At 37.0% G+C, this 16,169-nt stretch overlaps 1 pseudogene; it reads left to right on the top strand.

The window, feature by feature from the left end:
* The first annotated feature begins 2,968 nt into the window (after positions 1-2,968).
* On the top strand, positions 2,969-7,800 carry LOC134384331 (olfactory receptor 6K3-like; annotated as a pseudogene).
* The last annotated feature ends 8,369 nt before the right edge of the window (positions 7,801-16,169 follow it).

The following is a 16,169-nucleotide window of genomic DNA, read 5'->3' as shown; positions in this document are numbered from 1 at the left end:
GAAAATCGAATGATTTAAGAGTAAGTTGGGGACTTTCTGTTAATTAACCCCATGAGAGAAGGAGACCTTCTTTACCACAGTGCAGGGGAAGGATCCCAAATACAGCTCCTTTCCCCTTTCTGCTATTCCCTGGGATGCCTGTGGAGATGACTATCCATCTCCTTTTGGAAAGACTGAAGGTCTATCAAGGATACAGAGACCCAGACAGACTGAGGACTCCCTGTGTTTTTTTGATAGAGGTGAGTGTAAATGACTGAGGCTTGGAGAGAAGGAATTCACTTGCCATGAATAAGAATAATAATTGAATAACCTGAAGACTCCATTACTGAAGAATTGAGAAGCTTTGAATATTTGTGCAATAGACTCTTTAAGGAGGAAGCTCCAAACTTGACTAGGACTCTCCTTAGAAATGAATTGCCATACTTCCCTTTCCAAACAGTCCGCGGTTTTCTTTGCTCACTTAAGCATAGCTGTCTTGTGTGTTGAATTATAATTGCACTTGGTGGCCTGGTTCCAAATTAAGTTATTTGACACAAGTGTTTTTTTTACTTGCCAACCCTGTTGTTGTCACTGTGAGAGATAAAAGACTTTGACTGCCTGAAGGAGGAACTCAGAGTCTAGAGAAGGTAAAACAAGTAAATTGAAGATGAAGCATGATAAACACTACTATACAGGAACTCCAGCATAACAGTGCCCAACATTTAACATAAATTGAGTTAAAATAATCAAAGGTTTTTTCATAAAAAATTGATGGGATTTGAAAAAAATGCTAATTGATAGTACTTTTTGATACATCAATGAGTATGTTTTTAATATCTAAGGAAACTACTAAATTTTAAAAAAAGAATATATAAGTAGCCATCTAACAGAGGGAAAACATAAAACATAATACTAACGATAAAAACACAAGTAGCCCCCCCAAAAGCTGTAAGACAAAAGACAGATATAGTAGACAAAAATGTGAACTCTAGTTACTACATTTAAAGTAACTGAATTAATATTCCAAGTACAAGACAACGATTAGCTTGATTTAAAAAAAAAAATCTCTTGCACCACTCCAAGAGACACACTTTAAATATATGAGCACAAAATGTGGAAAGTAAATGATGAAAAAACTTATACCATGCAAATATTAAATAAATTGATATAATTATACTAATTTCAGAACAAAGTAAAATTAAAGCAAGTATTATTGGAGACAAAAAGGAACCTATAGTAATGATAAAGGTGTCAATTCACCAAGAAGACATAATTGTAAATTCATGTTTCAAACAACATAGGCTTAAGTTTATAAGACAAAAATTAGTACTGTGGAATTAAAGAGAGCAATAGAAAAACCCACAATCATAAGGAAGTTCTGAAAAACAGGTTGACTGGACAAAAGAGATAAAGTGGAACACTCCATTTGTGTGGAGTTTACACAAGTATATTCACACTGCAAAAGTTTATTGAGGCATATATTTAAGATTTGTACACTTTTCACATGAAGTATATCTCATTAAAATATTTTTTAAAAAACAAAAATGTTTTCATTTGGGTAGGGGAAGCTGTCTTTTTAATTTTAGTTATCCAGCTAAATCTATCTTTTTATTCATGGTTTTATATCTTTATCATAACTTAGAAAGTTCTCTACATCATATTTTTATAAATGTACTCTTAAATTTTTGTCTAATTATGGTTTTTTTTCTCTTTTTTCCTAATTTTTTTGTTTTTTGACTGGTAAGGGGATGCAACCCTTGGCACGGTGCAGTCCACACCACCCTCAGCCAGTGAGTGCACCGGCCATCCCTATATAGGATCCAAACCCGCAGCCTTGGTGCTCCCAGTGCTGCACTCTCCCGAGTGAGCAACAGGGCCGGCCCCTCTTTATTCTTAATTTTTAAGTGATACTTGGATATGGTGAGAGGAAATGCTCTAGCATTTTTTTGTTTTTGATGGATACCTAATTATGCCAGAATCTGATACTAAATCAATCATCTTTCTTAATGATAAAATACCACATTTTCCCTATAATATAGCTTCCATTCTCTCTCTACTTGTGTCAGGACTATATCTCTGATCCTCTCATTTTTTTCCATCAATTTAAATCATTATATGTATACATGTACTTATACTTATTACTGATTGGTTAATTACAGAAGTATGATAAGTTTAAATATCTAGATTTCCCTCAGTAGTCTTCATTTTATACATTGACAAGGCTATTCTCAGACTTTTTCTCTGTTGCATAACTTCTAAGTTATTTTGCATAGTTACTCATCCTCGCACAAACAAATTTCACTGTTTGCTTTTGAATGGCAACATATTTATTACATTAAAACAAATAGTGTTTCATGATAAGTCTTCCCATACATATAAGAAGTTAATTTTTGATGGTAATATGATCATAAAGTTGCTGGAACTATTTCCTCATGGCAGAGAAGAGAAAAAAAATCATATGAGGTTAAGAAGAGAATGGGTGAAAAGAAATAATATACGAGACACAAGGATCAACCCTAGATAAATTTTGCGGTGAAAAATGGGAAATACCAAGACTTCAGCAGAATCAACAGAAGAAGAGCTTGTGCATGTTGTTGGGAGAGATAATTTGGCATTTTTCCATCTTGTTTAGAACTAACATGTTTTTCCAACCCACAAAAGTTTAATGGAAATCATTCTATGTTCTATTCATTGATGTATTCACAATATTATTTTGTCAGTAAGTCACCTTCAATACTGTCCCACTTCTTTTTCTGTAAGGAAAGGGTCTTATCACAGCTGTTTTTTTGTGTGGCACCCTCCCAACCCCACAACTAGGTGGCAGAATCTCTAAGTGTTCTTGGAACACTGATTCTCCTTTGATGCGGAGATCTGATAGAATCAAGTACAGAGGGTAATCCTCAGCTGATGGACACCACAAGGGAAGAAATTGTCTACCTCTTATCAGGGGATAAAACCTCAGTGAGCTTACCTTCCCTTCAGAATTAAGATGGTTATAACAACCCTTCTAGAGAGGTTGAAAAGTCATATAGGAAAGCAGAGACCCAAGGAAAGGAAGAGCCCTACTGTATTTGACACAGGTGAGTTTAGAGTCCCTGAAGTCTCAGGAAAAAGTATTCATTTTCTATGCTTTGAATGAAACACTCATTATCTGAATGCTAAAGATTCAATTGGTGAAGACTTGGAGTGATTTGAATTTTGGTATTTGTGGGTAAAATAGGATAATTTATTCAGGCTCTCTTGGCTGTAGTCTGATCAGGGATCGAGCAGCAGATTTCCTGTAAACAAGTTGTGTGTGGTTGGAGTTAGTGCACATGTGTACCCTTGTATCTTTTTAGTTTATTGCTATTGTGTGTTCTTGAGTTTGTTGAAGCAGGCTGGCCAGCAGAGCTTGAGTCCAAAAATGGAGTATGTTTACTCTGCTGGCAGCTGCTCAGTTTTTCTTTGGACTTCGCTGGTAGAAGTTGAGTTTCTGAGTTTCTTTTTGTACTGCCTAGCTTATAGTGTAGTGTGTGCTGAATAAAGACTATTCCTACTTCAATCAAGACTCCATGGATCTTTCTGCTGGTTACCTAGCTCATAGACCTTCCTGTGAAGGGCTTGTGAATGCACTCGAGGGTTCTGTGAGCTCCAGACCCTAGCCCTAGCTCTACAATTGGTGTTGTTGGCAGGATTACACTACAGTGTTAGACTAAGGTTTATGAGGAGGTTCCATCTTTGTAGCTCTGGGTTTTATACATTACATTGGAAATAAAACTCAATTATTAAGGCCTTACTGAACTTGGTAGATATGAATATTTTATACTTGTCCTTCTTACATGTTTTACTTCTGAATTTTTCGGATTTTCATTAAGTTTTCAAGTCTGATCCAAATCTATTCCTTAAAAAGGAAGTTATTTTCAAGTACCTAATACATATCAGAGGTTGTGAAAGAGAAAAGGCTGATCCTGTCCTAATGGAATCTGACAAGCCAGTGAAGTTAAACAAATTACAATAGTTATAATGAACATAGTAAGGATTATGGTAGAGGCCCTCTGGAGAACACATAGATAAGAATAAAACCAGATGTGTGTGTGTGTGTGTGTGTGTGAATGAGGGGTAGGAGATGAGACCACAGAGTTGTCACAAGGCTTCCTGTAGGAGGCTATGGCTGAACTGTAACTTGAAGAAAGCCTGGGAGGTATCCAGGTGAAGAAGAATAAGAGGTCATTCCAGGAAGAGGGCCATCATTCCTGAAGGCAGTGATCCAGGATATACTGCGATGAACTCTGCAAACTGCTATAGTACAGCATGACAGTGTTACAGATGGGGAATATTGAATATGTGGGTCCAAAGCTCAGGAAATACACTTGTGCTAGAGAGTTGGACAAAAAGGAAAACTATGGGAGAGTATATGCTCATCAACAATGTGGATGGACATGCTTTCAGGGCCCACAGTAGGAACTTGGAGTACATACCTATCTACGGAATGGACAAAGAAGATGAATCCCTAACACATAAAATAACAAAACAGTGATATAAAATAACAAAACACCCGAGAAGAAGATTCCATATATGAAGAAAGCAAACCTGGAGAGGGTGGTTTCATGAGAGATGAGGGAGAAAACCCTCAAGAAGTAGTAATCAGTAGTTTCCAATGCTAAAGTGTAATTATATAAAGACTTTTCCATTTTGTTTGCAATTATTATGTTATTGAGATATAGGACGGAATAGTTTCAATATGGTAGTGAAAGAAGTCACACAACAAACGGTTGAGGAGTGAGCAAGATCTAAAGGAGTATTGTTAATATTCTCCTTTCAGAAAGGTAGTCTATGAAGGAAATAACAAAGACATTGGTCATTAGCACTAGGCACTTTTATATGTTTACTGAATTCTAACAACTCAGTGCACATACTTTTTAACTAGAGAGGAAGATGCTGAGACTCAGAGAGATTATGACACTTGCCCATTATCATCCAACTAATAAGTGACAGAATGAGAATTCAGGCTTCATATATTTGATTTGAACCCACACTATTTATTAATCATTATGCTATAATGTCTCCCAAATAAAAGCAAGATTAGAGGTATAGGCTAGCTATAGCTTAGTCTGAATCTGAGAAATGTCAAAACATAATATACCAACAATCAAATTTTATATTTACATTTACACAGTATTTATTTCCTTTTCTGTTAGTTGGACATGCCCTCTCACTTTCTCACTCATTCACAAGTAGCTCTGCTGTGGACATAGAGAGTGGAAACCTACAAACAGTGACTGTACTTATCTACTGGGCTTCCCCAGCTCCAGAAAGGTGGCCTCCTGTACGTTTTTCCTTTACTTTTCATCGACACCTTTATTGTGATCTAGAAACTGATGACCTTCTGTACTATAAGGCTGGACACTTGTCTCCACAATCCCACGCATAATTTCATCAGTATCTTCTCATTTCTTGAGATGTGGGACAGTACAGCCACCATCCCTAAGATGCTCTCCAGTCTGATCAGTAAGCAAAGGACCATCTCTTTGATTGGCTGCCTCTTGCAGATGTACTTCTTTCACTTACTTGGAAACACTGAGGGGGACTTGAGGACTGTCATGGCTATTGACCAGTGTGTTGCCATCTGCAACCCACTTCACTACCCAATCATCATGACCCCTCCGACTATGTGCCCAGCTCTCTGCAGGCTCTTGTATCTTTGGTTTCCTCATCCTTCTACCTGAGATTGTGTGGATTTCTACCTGCCTTTCTGTGGTCCCAACCAACTCCATCAGATCTTCTGTGATTTCACCCCTTTACTGAATTTAGCTTGTACAGATGCCTCCATGATCCTGGAGCAAGATGTGATTCATGGTCTTTGCATTCTAATAACAGGTTTGAATTTTTCTCTTTATTACATCATAATTATCATTGTTATCTTGGGCATCCCTTTGGTTTAGGGGTGTAAAACGGCCCTTTTCACCTGTGCTGCCCACATCACTATCTTCCTGCTGTTTTTGGCAGTCTGGCCCTCATGTATCTTAGATTCACTGCTATTTATACACCATTCTCAGATACCACTACTGCTCTGACATTCTCTGCATTTTCTCCCTTTTTGAATCTCATTGTATATAGCCTTAGAAATAAGGATATGAAAGATGCAATTAAGAAGCTACTTTGCTCACAAAATGTGTTTAATATATTTGGTAGGTAATTTAGGCTGCAATTCTCTATAGAAATGGAGCTCTTCCCCAAAATATTAAATTCCAAAGACACTAGAATGTAAAGGATTTTGCAGTTAGTCCAACTTTCTTACCCAATGTGCTGAAGAATAGATTAGTAAAGAAAGTCATCCAAGGATTTACAGAAAAAAACAAAAATAATTTCACTCCTTACTTTGTAGGGTCAGTGAAATGTTTTCTGTATCTCTAATTCATTTGTTTTGTTTTAATTTATTATTAACTTCAAAATGGTTAATTTTATAAATATCAATAATAGTTATAGTTATTTCCTTATCTTTACAATAATCCTAGTGTCCTCACAAAGCCCATGTAGTGCTTTGAGAGTCCATGTTAACTTTCCTTGATACCATGGTGATTTGTCTAAGGCCTTTTAGTAAGTTACTTGACACTAAGAAGAAACAAGGATTCCCAGCACCTGGACCACAGACTTTATCCCCTGACATTCATTTCCTGATCTTTTTCAGGACATGTATGCTGGTGTGATCTGGGTGTGATGCTGTCATTAACAGGGCATCATGGACTGTATCTGATATTGTGTTAACTACTGTAAGAAGCAAGATCTTTACCTTTGGGAGCTTACTATCTTATGTAGAATCAATGAAAGCGAGTGTTAAGACATAATAAATGCACATATTTACATCTACAGTAAATCAAATTTATTAATAATTTAATCTATCTAAAAATTATCTATTTTTCCTTTTGTAGCAGTGCGACAATACATAAATATTATAGTTTAATATGTACATGATTTTATAATCCATATTTTCAATACTCAAAATTATATGCTAAGATTTACTTATGTTTTCCCACGGTATTTATAACCATCAGTTTAATTGTGGTAAAATATTTAGTGGTTAGATATACAAATTATCTCTCTGTTTTGAACCTTTGTATTATTTTCTCCCTATCATCATTCTCTAAATATGACAATAATTATGTTCTTACATAAAGTTCTTTTCATTAAAAAAAATGTTTCAAGATAAATTTCAAGGAATTGACTTATTTTTAAAAATGTGCAAATATGTTTATAGCTCTTTGTAAAGATATTGCTTTTTATAAATAATTGTACAAAGAATGCATTAATATAATACTTTTAGTACCACCTCAATAGATGGCAACTGATATATTGATTAAAAGAGGAAATCTAGTTATTTTGTGGAGTTTATAAATTCTATCACTGGCAACTTGAAATTGTGGCACTAATATAACAGGGGATCTTGATAAATTAAGTTATAGTTCTCAATTCTTCCCATCCCTGTAAGAGAAATTTAAATCCACGATCTTGCAATGAAAGGACTCGTGGTAGGTAGTATATATCGTCTTACCCCACAACTTTGGATTGGTGTTTTATCTTTGTTTGGCTATTGGGATGTTAATGAGCATTACTGAGAATAAAAACTTTCCTTTGAATATGGGTTTGCCCCAGGTAGTTGTTTCCCTTTCAGCCTTGGACCTGTATGAAGCCATGCCCCAGAGTAACTGGTTCAGAGGTGATCTGAACCCAACCTGCCTAAAGCCTGGTGCTTGGAGTCTGGTGTCTAGAGGTCAGACCCTGAAGTCCAGGCTAAGTTATCCCATTGTGGCTGACATAAAGACTTTTAAGCACAAAGATAGATGATTGTTGTTTTAATACCCATTTTATATTTTAAATTCTAAGAGACTTTTAATATTACTGTACTCAGAGAGTTCTAGTCAAGATGGCAGAATAGATGGTCCCCAGCATCACTCTCTCTTACAAATTATCCAAATTTACAACTATAAAAATGTAACATCAGCCAAGCTGGGGCCATTGGAGCTCAGTGGAAGAGGAGGAGAGACGTATGGAGTTCATAAAGGCAGGAGAAACCACAATGAGAGAAAGAAAAAACTGCTCTGATAGTTCTGGGCTGCAGCTGCTTTAATGCTGGAGCTGCTGAATGCATGGAGCAGGAGCTGGTAGAAGCCCACAGAAACCGTAGCTGTGGGCTTTGGATGGAGTTGCTTGGAGGTGGCAGGGGAGAAGATGGCCTTGGTGGCCCCCAGGTCAGCAAGACCACTAATAGGGTTCCCATGGACCCATGCAGGAGTGAGGAGCCAGAACAGCCAAAAAAGGGGAGCCATTCAGAGGCTGGTGAATCATTGCAAAGGACCTGTGCAGGGCCTGTCCCATAAGAAGTGTTTGGAGCATAGGCAGTGGGGGAGACAGGCCCACCGGGAGAACACTGGGGCATAGCAAGGATAGCTGCTCTGCCACCCAATCAGCTCAGGACCACTCAGAGGAGACTGGTTGGGAATGCAGAATGGTGTGGGGTGCAGTTTGATGAAAACTCAGGCCCAGATCAGGGTTTCCACACAACCCAGGTGCACTGAGTCTCTGGAGAGCTGGAAGTACCTATAAGGTCAACCATTAAACCCTGAGCTGCACAAAAAGCCTTCCCTAGGGAAACAGCAGCAAAGCAGCAATTTAGCTTAACAGCACAACTCAAGTACTGGTTCCCACAGGAAGCTCTCCCATGTTAGAAGTAAGCAAAGGACAAAAAATTAGTTCCAGCCCAGGCACACCACCAGTGCTTGGGGCCTGCCAGGAGACATGAGGTCTGGAGCCAGGAACAAGACCCCTGCCCACAACCACTCACACCACTAGTGCATCGGGGCCTGCCTGGGAACCCAAGGCTTGGAGATGGAGACTGGACCCCCTCCCACAACCAGAAACATCATAACAGCACCTTGGGGCCCACTGATGGACCTGAGGCATGGAGAAGAGGACTGGACTCCCCTCCAATAACCAGGCACACTGCCAGTACCAAGGAGCATGCAAAAAACATCATCTCCATGTGGATGGCCCACCACAGCCACCACAATAAACATGGCTGCCGCAAAAGTGGCTAGACACTGTGACCACCATGCAGACGGTCCACCAGCCACTGGAGTGCATTGACACAAGGAGAGTCACCAGCAGAGATGAAAAAAAGAAGAGGATGTCTCTCTCCACAAAGTCCATTTCAGAGTGAAAGAAGAAGCATCTGATCTATGATAATGTTGGGGGACCTGAACACACCTCTCGGCATTGACAGATCATCTAAGCAACAAGTGAACAGAGTAACCATTTTTCTTTGAGAAGGAGAGAAGAAATCGAGGGTAATTAGAGGAGGAGGAAGTGGAGGGTGGGGAGAGATTGGACAAGGGGCATAAAGAATAATTACGATTTGTAACAATATGTATGCTAGTAATATTGACTTGATCAAAATATATCAGTGTTGAACACCCAAAATATGTATAATCAATTCTGATTCAATAAAAACTGAAATAAATAAATAAATAAATAAAAATTGACCTTTACAAAGCAATAAATAAATAAATAAATAAAATTACTGTACTCTGCTGTGTGTGTACTTTGTCTCACATTGTACCACCTTGAGGGAGCAAGAATTTGATAGTGCTTTTTATCTGAATCTTAAAATATTCTATTGGGTTGTAAGTATTTTAGAGTTATATTGTTAATTATTTTTAACAATAATTCTATAATTTTCAAAAAGATTAACTGCATCAAATACGTGGTTATTTAGAAATTTAATATACATGCTTTTTCTCTTCTAATAATTTTTACATGTGATTTGAATATATTAAAAAAATATGATTTTTATACATTAATGATGGGAAAATTAATAATATATGCAAAAGTTTATCTAAGCACATTTACATTCAGGAGTAGGTAAGTAAATAAATGTGTAAATAAGCAAATAAATGGCATTAGCTCTAGATTGTATATTACCAATAGAGACACTTACATCCTTAAATGTAAAAAAATTCCAAGGCCCTTAACATGCAATTATTTCATCCTACAACATTTCATCCCACAACATTTCATCCCACAACAACTGAAATGAGATCAGTCCTTTGGAAGATGTGTGATAAATTATTTTATATTAAGTAGCCATACACTTATATGTTATTAATATATTAGACAATGATAAAGTAGATAAACATGTAGAAATGCTTTAATTTTTTTTTCACTCACAGGTATAAATAGCCTTTCTAATAGACCAAAATAAGTCATGCTATTATCTTTGGACACTATAGGTGTAATTCATATGAAGTTTCATCCAGAGACATCTCTCAAACAGGATCAGAAATTACAACTAAAGAAATGCAAGCCCTGCAAGAGTCCCTAAGTTTGCCTAATTTTATGGGAGCACTCCAGCTATTTTCCAGATTATGAAGCACCCAAAACTTTGTTATTTTTGTATCTAACACTAACTACCTTTAGTCTTGACCACAGGAGAGATGAGTTTTTCTTTAAATATTCAGAAAACATGAGATACTTCTTATCACCACTCCTCAGATAAAGGAAAATAGTTAATTTCTCCTCCATGCCTCAGATAATTTTTTTTTTTGAGTCGTACCCTATGACACAGAGAACAGAGGTAAAGTAATAGTACTACCCTGTAACCATTCTTGTGTCAAAAAGACTCTTCAAATAACAGAGACAAGGACAGTAAAGTAAAACAGAGGCCGCAGGATACTTGCCCTCTGTAAAACACAGTATACTCACTTGTAAAATTGGTATAATCATAGTTCTTACCAAAATTACATGAATTCACACAGTTAATATAGTCCCTTGCCCAAGTAAGTGCTCAGTAAATTTTGTCATTTGTTATTGAAGTCATCTGTACGTAGCAATCTACTTTGCCTAGTTTCTTTTCAGTTAAAAAAAAAATAAAAGTTTTCCTAATATATTTGTAACCACTGGCTTTTGATCTTTGTTTCTCTTTATCCATATCACACCAAGGCTGCCAGAACTTCCTGGTTAACTCATTGCATTTCTATATCCATGATATTATTGTCCCCATCTCTTCTTAAGTCCCACAATTCACAGAAATTCACCCATTTCCCCTTCCCCTCAAAGTACACATGTGAAGAGAACTAAGAAGTATGAGAAGGGTTATTCTTTTCCTGAACATAATTGTGTGTGTTTGTTTTCAATAGCAGACATTCTTAATTAAAAGTGAACAAATACAACATTTTAGGAGCTTGACTTTGTGAATTTGATATAATAAACTTCTCAGTGGTGTTAAAAGGCAATAGGGAGAGGAGAGCTGGGGGAAATCCAGTGCACCTGGTCCCTAAAATGAAGGGCGAGATCTGACTGCCAGATCCTGATTTCATACGACAGTGTCCCTGTAGAGGTGTCATGTTCTCTACTGGCATCAGCTTCCCTAGAGGCATGGAGGCTTCCTGCTTTTCATTTTTCTGATCCTTATCTGTGCAAGAATGTGTTCTTTGGTAGCCGGGCAGAGCTGGGATTCAATCTGCGTTTCATGACTTTCTAGACCGAGATGTTAGCAAGTTGTGTTTGTTTAGAATTAGTCTATCCTTAGTGAAGCCTTCTTTGTATTCATGAGGGAGAACTAATTGCCCTCTTCACGCACTTTGTTCTTGTATCCCTTAGGGAGCTTATTGTCTTATACTATATTGCTTTGTACCCATTCCTATATTGTATGTTAGTGAATTTTCTAAAGGCAAGGAATTGTATCATACTAATCTTTTCATTTTCAGAAGTTTTAGTAAATAAATGAAAGACAGTGGAGACAGTCTTGACAGAAGCAGTGTACAACACTAACTGACTAACTCCGTGACAGGAGCAGCGTACAATTAATTTGCTTTAGCTTTTGGGAGACTTCCCTGCCTGCTGTGTCTCTTCCTGGAAAGGGTCTTGACTTCTATGCACAAAGAAAACAAAACAGGGGCTAATCAACATTATTAGCTAAAATATTGGCCCCAAACTACAGTATAGAACTAGTAGGTGGAACATGTGGAAGGCCAGTTGTTTTTCCTAAATTAGGCAGAATGGCCTAGAAACAAGCAGGATATAAGCCCAGCTCTCTCCTTTCATTATTCCATCGATCTCCTCCCCTCTACTGTGTCAGCATCCATCAGATCTGACTCTTGAATTTTCAGCGTTTTTTAATCCAACCGGAAGTACCACAGAAAGGAAAATAAGAAGAAAAAACCATTTTTATTCCAGTGGCTAGAACTCCCAAACTATCTCATTTGTCCTGGATTGGATTTTCCTGGAATTGGGGTTTGTGTAATTACCAACTTGTGCACTTTTTCATAATTGGAGTCATTATGGGGATGGTGGTTTTTCTACTTATCTTGAGTCATTTGTGTTGAATTCCCAAGACAGTCTATATTTCCTTTCTAGTTATGTTCAGGAAAATATACATGCATATGAAGAGAGACAGAGAGAGAGGAAGAAAGAGATAAAGAGAATAGAGAAAAGCTCTACAGGGAGAGTCAGATTTATATATTACTGACTGATGAAGGAAATTTAGTTTAAATGGATGGCTCAGGGCAGAAGAGCAAGGGAGGTTATTCTTAGCAGCTCTAGATACCCCACATCAGGGTAGGGGAAAATAGAGTCTTTACCGGCTTATTCCAACTCTGGAAACTAACAGCAAGAAGGTCAGTGAATTAACTTATTTTGGGGAGTGGGAGATTTCTAAAGAAATAACATACCTGCATAACGATATATAATAGATATTGAGAGTAGCTGTTGGGAACATTTTGAGCAAGGAGGAGTTCGGAAAGAATGTTATAGGGCAAGTAGGTAGAAAGTGTAAATGATTCCACTTTTAAATTTATCAGAAAGTGGGTGGGATGCAAATAGAGCCAAAGCTCAAAGAATTGCTATAAAGCCACAAATGAGCATTGCTACGGATTTCTGAAATGTTTCAGGAATAAATGTTTTAGGAAGTTGGTGAGATTTCAGATGGCTGTTGGACCACTAATGCCATTGACATTCTTATTAGACTTATCATTAAATAAATACAAAGGGTTCAGTGGGCAAAGTTATTTTTTTTTTCTTTTAGGTTCATATCTTCTTTATTCTTTCTTTTGCTTAATCATATTTATTCAAGAGACTTGGGAATAATGCCTGGGGCCGTTCAGAAGGCACCTTTTTGAATTAGCAGCCTGATTCAGTTTGTAGAGCCCTGTTCTGAGGGCCGTAGTAAGGAGATGTGCTGATGAGTTCTGGGGACATCAAGACTTATGAGGAAGATTAGATATGTATATGAAAAATCAATAAAATTTTTAAAATATGTATTTTAAAAGAAATAAATATATGTGTATAGGTAGAGATGCAGATATACACCCAGCCACCCATAAATATACATATATATAATAAGAAATAAAAATGGAGTGATTAGAGACATATGATATGAGATTATTAAAAGTAGAAGAGACACATGTAGAACTTGGTTAGGAAACAAGGAGGCAGTGATTAAAAGAGACATGAGAAGAGGATGTTTCAGGAAGGAGATATTCCTCTTAGGGATGTTCAAATAGTAGAAAATGTGAAGTTTCACGTGTGGAAATAACACTTTGGCTAAACTGGATTGGTTATTAGCAAGTTGCCATAGCAACAGGATATAAAGTAGCTTTGTTTTCTGCAGAAAATAACAAAAAGTTCATTTTAGTACAGTATTAAAGAAAGATGGTGCCAACTGTTGTGTGTTAAGAAAAAAGTTAGGAGTCTGATGGTGCTTAATCACATACTCAGTGAGAACATACATCGCAGCTGAAATAAATAAAAGACTAGTACAGTGCCCTTTTCTAAGGCATACCCAGAGTAAGGCTATTATCAGTGCCAGACAATTAAGAGAGTTTATTATTTCTTGATTCAGTGATTAGGAAAGAGTTATTCTAGAAAATTTGATATTGTTGCTTCTCTAAAGAAGACACAGTTTGAGAAAAGAAAATAGTAGGAAAGTAAAACTTAAGGAAAGGTATGGTAGGGGAGTTACACGAGGGACTGAAGCTCTTGCTAAATTAACAGAAAATGGAGGTTTAAGTAGAGGAAGGTAAGACTACAAGCAGAGACATTTGGAAACTCATTCAATAGTGTAAGCATTATGACTAGGCATCAAATTAGGGTAAGGAGAGTGAAAATAAAAGATGTTGGTATTGTAAGAAAAAAATAAATTAAACAGACTTCAGTGATTAACGCGGGAACTGAGGGGACAATACATATAAAAATAAGTCAAGTTTGTCTAGGTGAACAGAAATAAGAACGTCAGTGAGGAAAATTGATTGAGTTCTGAGTATTAAGGTGGTGTATTAGTTTGCTGAGGTTGCCATAAGAAAGTACCACAGACTGAGTAGCTTAAACAACAGTCACTTATTGTCTCACAGTTCTAGAGACTAGAAGTCTAAGATCAGTTTCCGGTAGGGTTGCTTTCCTCTGAGGCCTTTCTCCTCGGCTTGTAGATGACTGTCTTCTCGCTGCATCTTCATGTGGTCCTCCTTCTGAAACTGTCAGTGTCCTAATCTCCTCTACTTATAAGGTCCCTAGTCTCATTGGATTAGGGCCCACCCTATGAACTCATTTTAATTTAATTACCTCTTTAAAGACTTCATTTCCAAATACAGTAACATTCTGAGGTACTGGAGGTTAGAAAATCAGCATATGAATTTGGGGAACATAATTTAGCCCATACCTGGTGAGGATGGCAGGTTTGGGTGAAGGGGAGCCTTCTAAGTGGTAGAGTCCTGAAGAAAATGTAGGGAGAGAGATGCAAAGTGAGGAATTGTGGAGTCACATTAATTAGTAAGAAGAGAAGGTCAATAGAACTTGATAAATAATCTCGAATAAGAGATATATTGAAATATATGATTTATCTGTGTAGAAGGGAAGTTCGAATGTGAAGAGAAAAAATGAAGACAGAATTTTGGGTTATCATTATATTTTGGATGTGGAAAATGGAATAGCCAATCAGGAAAATCAGGATAGTGTGGTATCAAATAGGCAAAGGAAGGAGAGGCTTTCAAGGATTGGGTATTGATCTTTGGAGGATAATGGCAGTGAGGACAGGTGATGCCATTGAATTTTCAATCAGAGAGTCACCAGTATCCGTTAAGAAAAGAGATATGTAAAGTTGAGAGATTATTTATTCAAGGGATTTAGGAAGTAATGAAAAGAATAATTATGTATTAAACAGAGAAAAAATGGTGTTAATATGAAGAAGAGAAATAGTCTGATTAGAGACAGCATTTTCACCAATTTAAATAGATATGTGCATATTTGATAGCAGAAGGGAATAAATCAATAGAGAGAGTGAACAATTCTGAAAAGGAAACAAATTAATAGGACAATATCCTATAATGTGAGATATTTAAATTGTATTCTGCAGAACCCTAGAGCTCTGCTCTCCCACCCAACCATCCCACACAATTTTACTACAGCAGTTCTGCTTTTATTGCTTAACATATTATTTCCATGAATTGTCTCATTTGACCAAAGTCTTTTGGTATAAACATCTTTGAGATCCCCTCACTTAGGAAATGCAGACGAGAAGAGATTGGAGGAGGCAGAATGGCCCATCTTTTAAAAGAACATAAAATGATATGCAAACATTGCTGTAGTTTTTCTCTCCCAAATATTCTCTGAATCACTGTTAAGAATATACATATGAAGAAAGAGGGAGTTTTTTAGAGGAAGGAAGTGGAGGAAGGTGAGCAGAATTTACATTATTTTAATTGTTTGCTATTTCTTCAATGCCTTTTCTAGTTCTATGTCTGTCTAAACACAATGGTTTTAAAATAAGGTCCCCTGACCAGCAGGATCAACTTTGCCTGGAAATTGGTTAAAAATACAAGTTTTGGGGACTTTCTGAATTAAGAACTCTCAGTGTGGAGACTAGCAATCTGAATTTTAGCAAAACTTCTAAATGATTCTGTTGCCTGCTCATGTTTCAGAACCACTGGTCCAGAACATCGTTTGTGCTTTCTGACTGGATTTTTTTTCATACTACAACTTTAGCTGTAAGCAACTATGAAATATGGACCGTATTCTTTCTATTTATTTATTTTTTTCCTCTATATCACCAATACAGGGGTCTATCCAGAAGCTGGCTTTTGGTAAGTGTATTTACTCTCGGACCAGTGTTAGACTCCTCCTAGAAGGCTTGAGCATACGGGTAGTTGAAACCCTCACTCCACTATAAC

This window comes from Cynocephalus volans, chromosome 8 (genome assembly GCF_027409185.1).
Source record: "Cynocephalus volans isolate mCynVol1 chromosome 8, mCynVol1.pri, whole genome shotgun sequence".
In the NCBI taxonomy this organism is placed as follows: Eukaryota; Metazoa; Chordata; class Mammalia; order Dermoptera; family Cynocephalidae; genus Cynocephalus; species Cynocephalus volans.
Note: the sequence above shows the minus strand (reverse complement) of the source record. Positions and strands in the feature narration are given on the sequence as shown.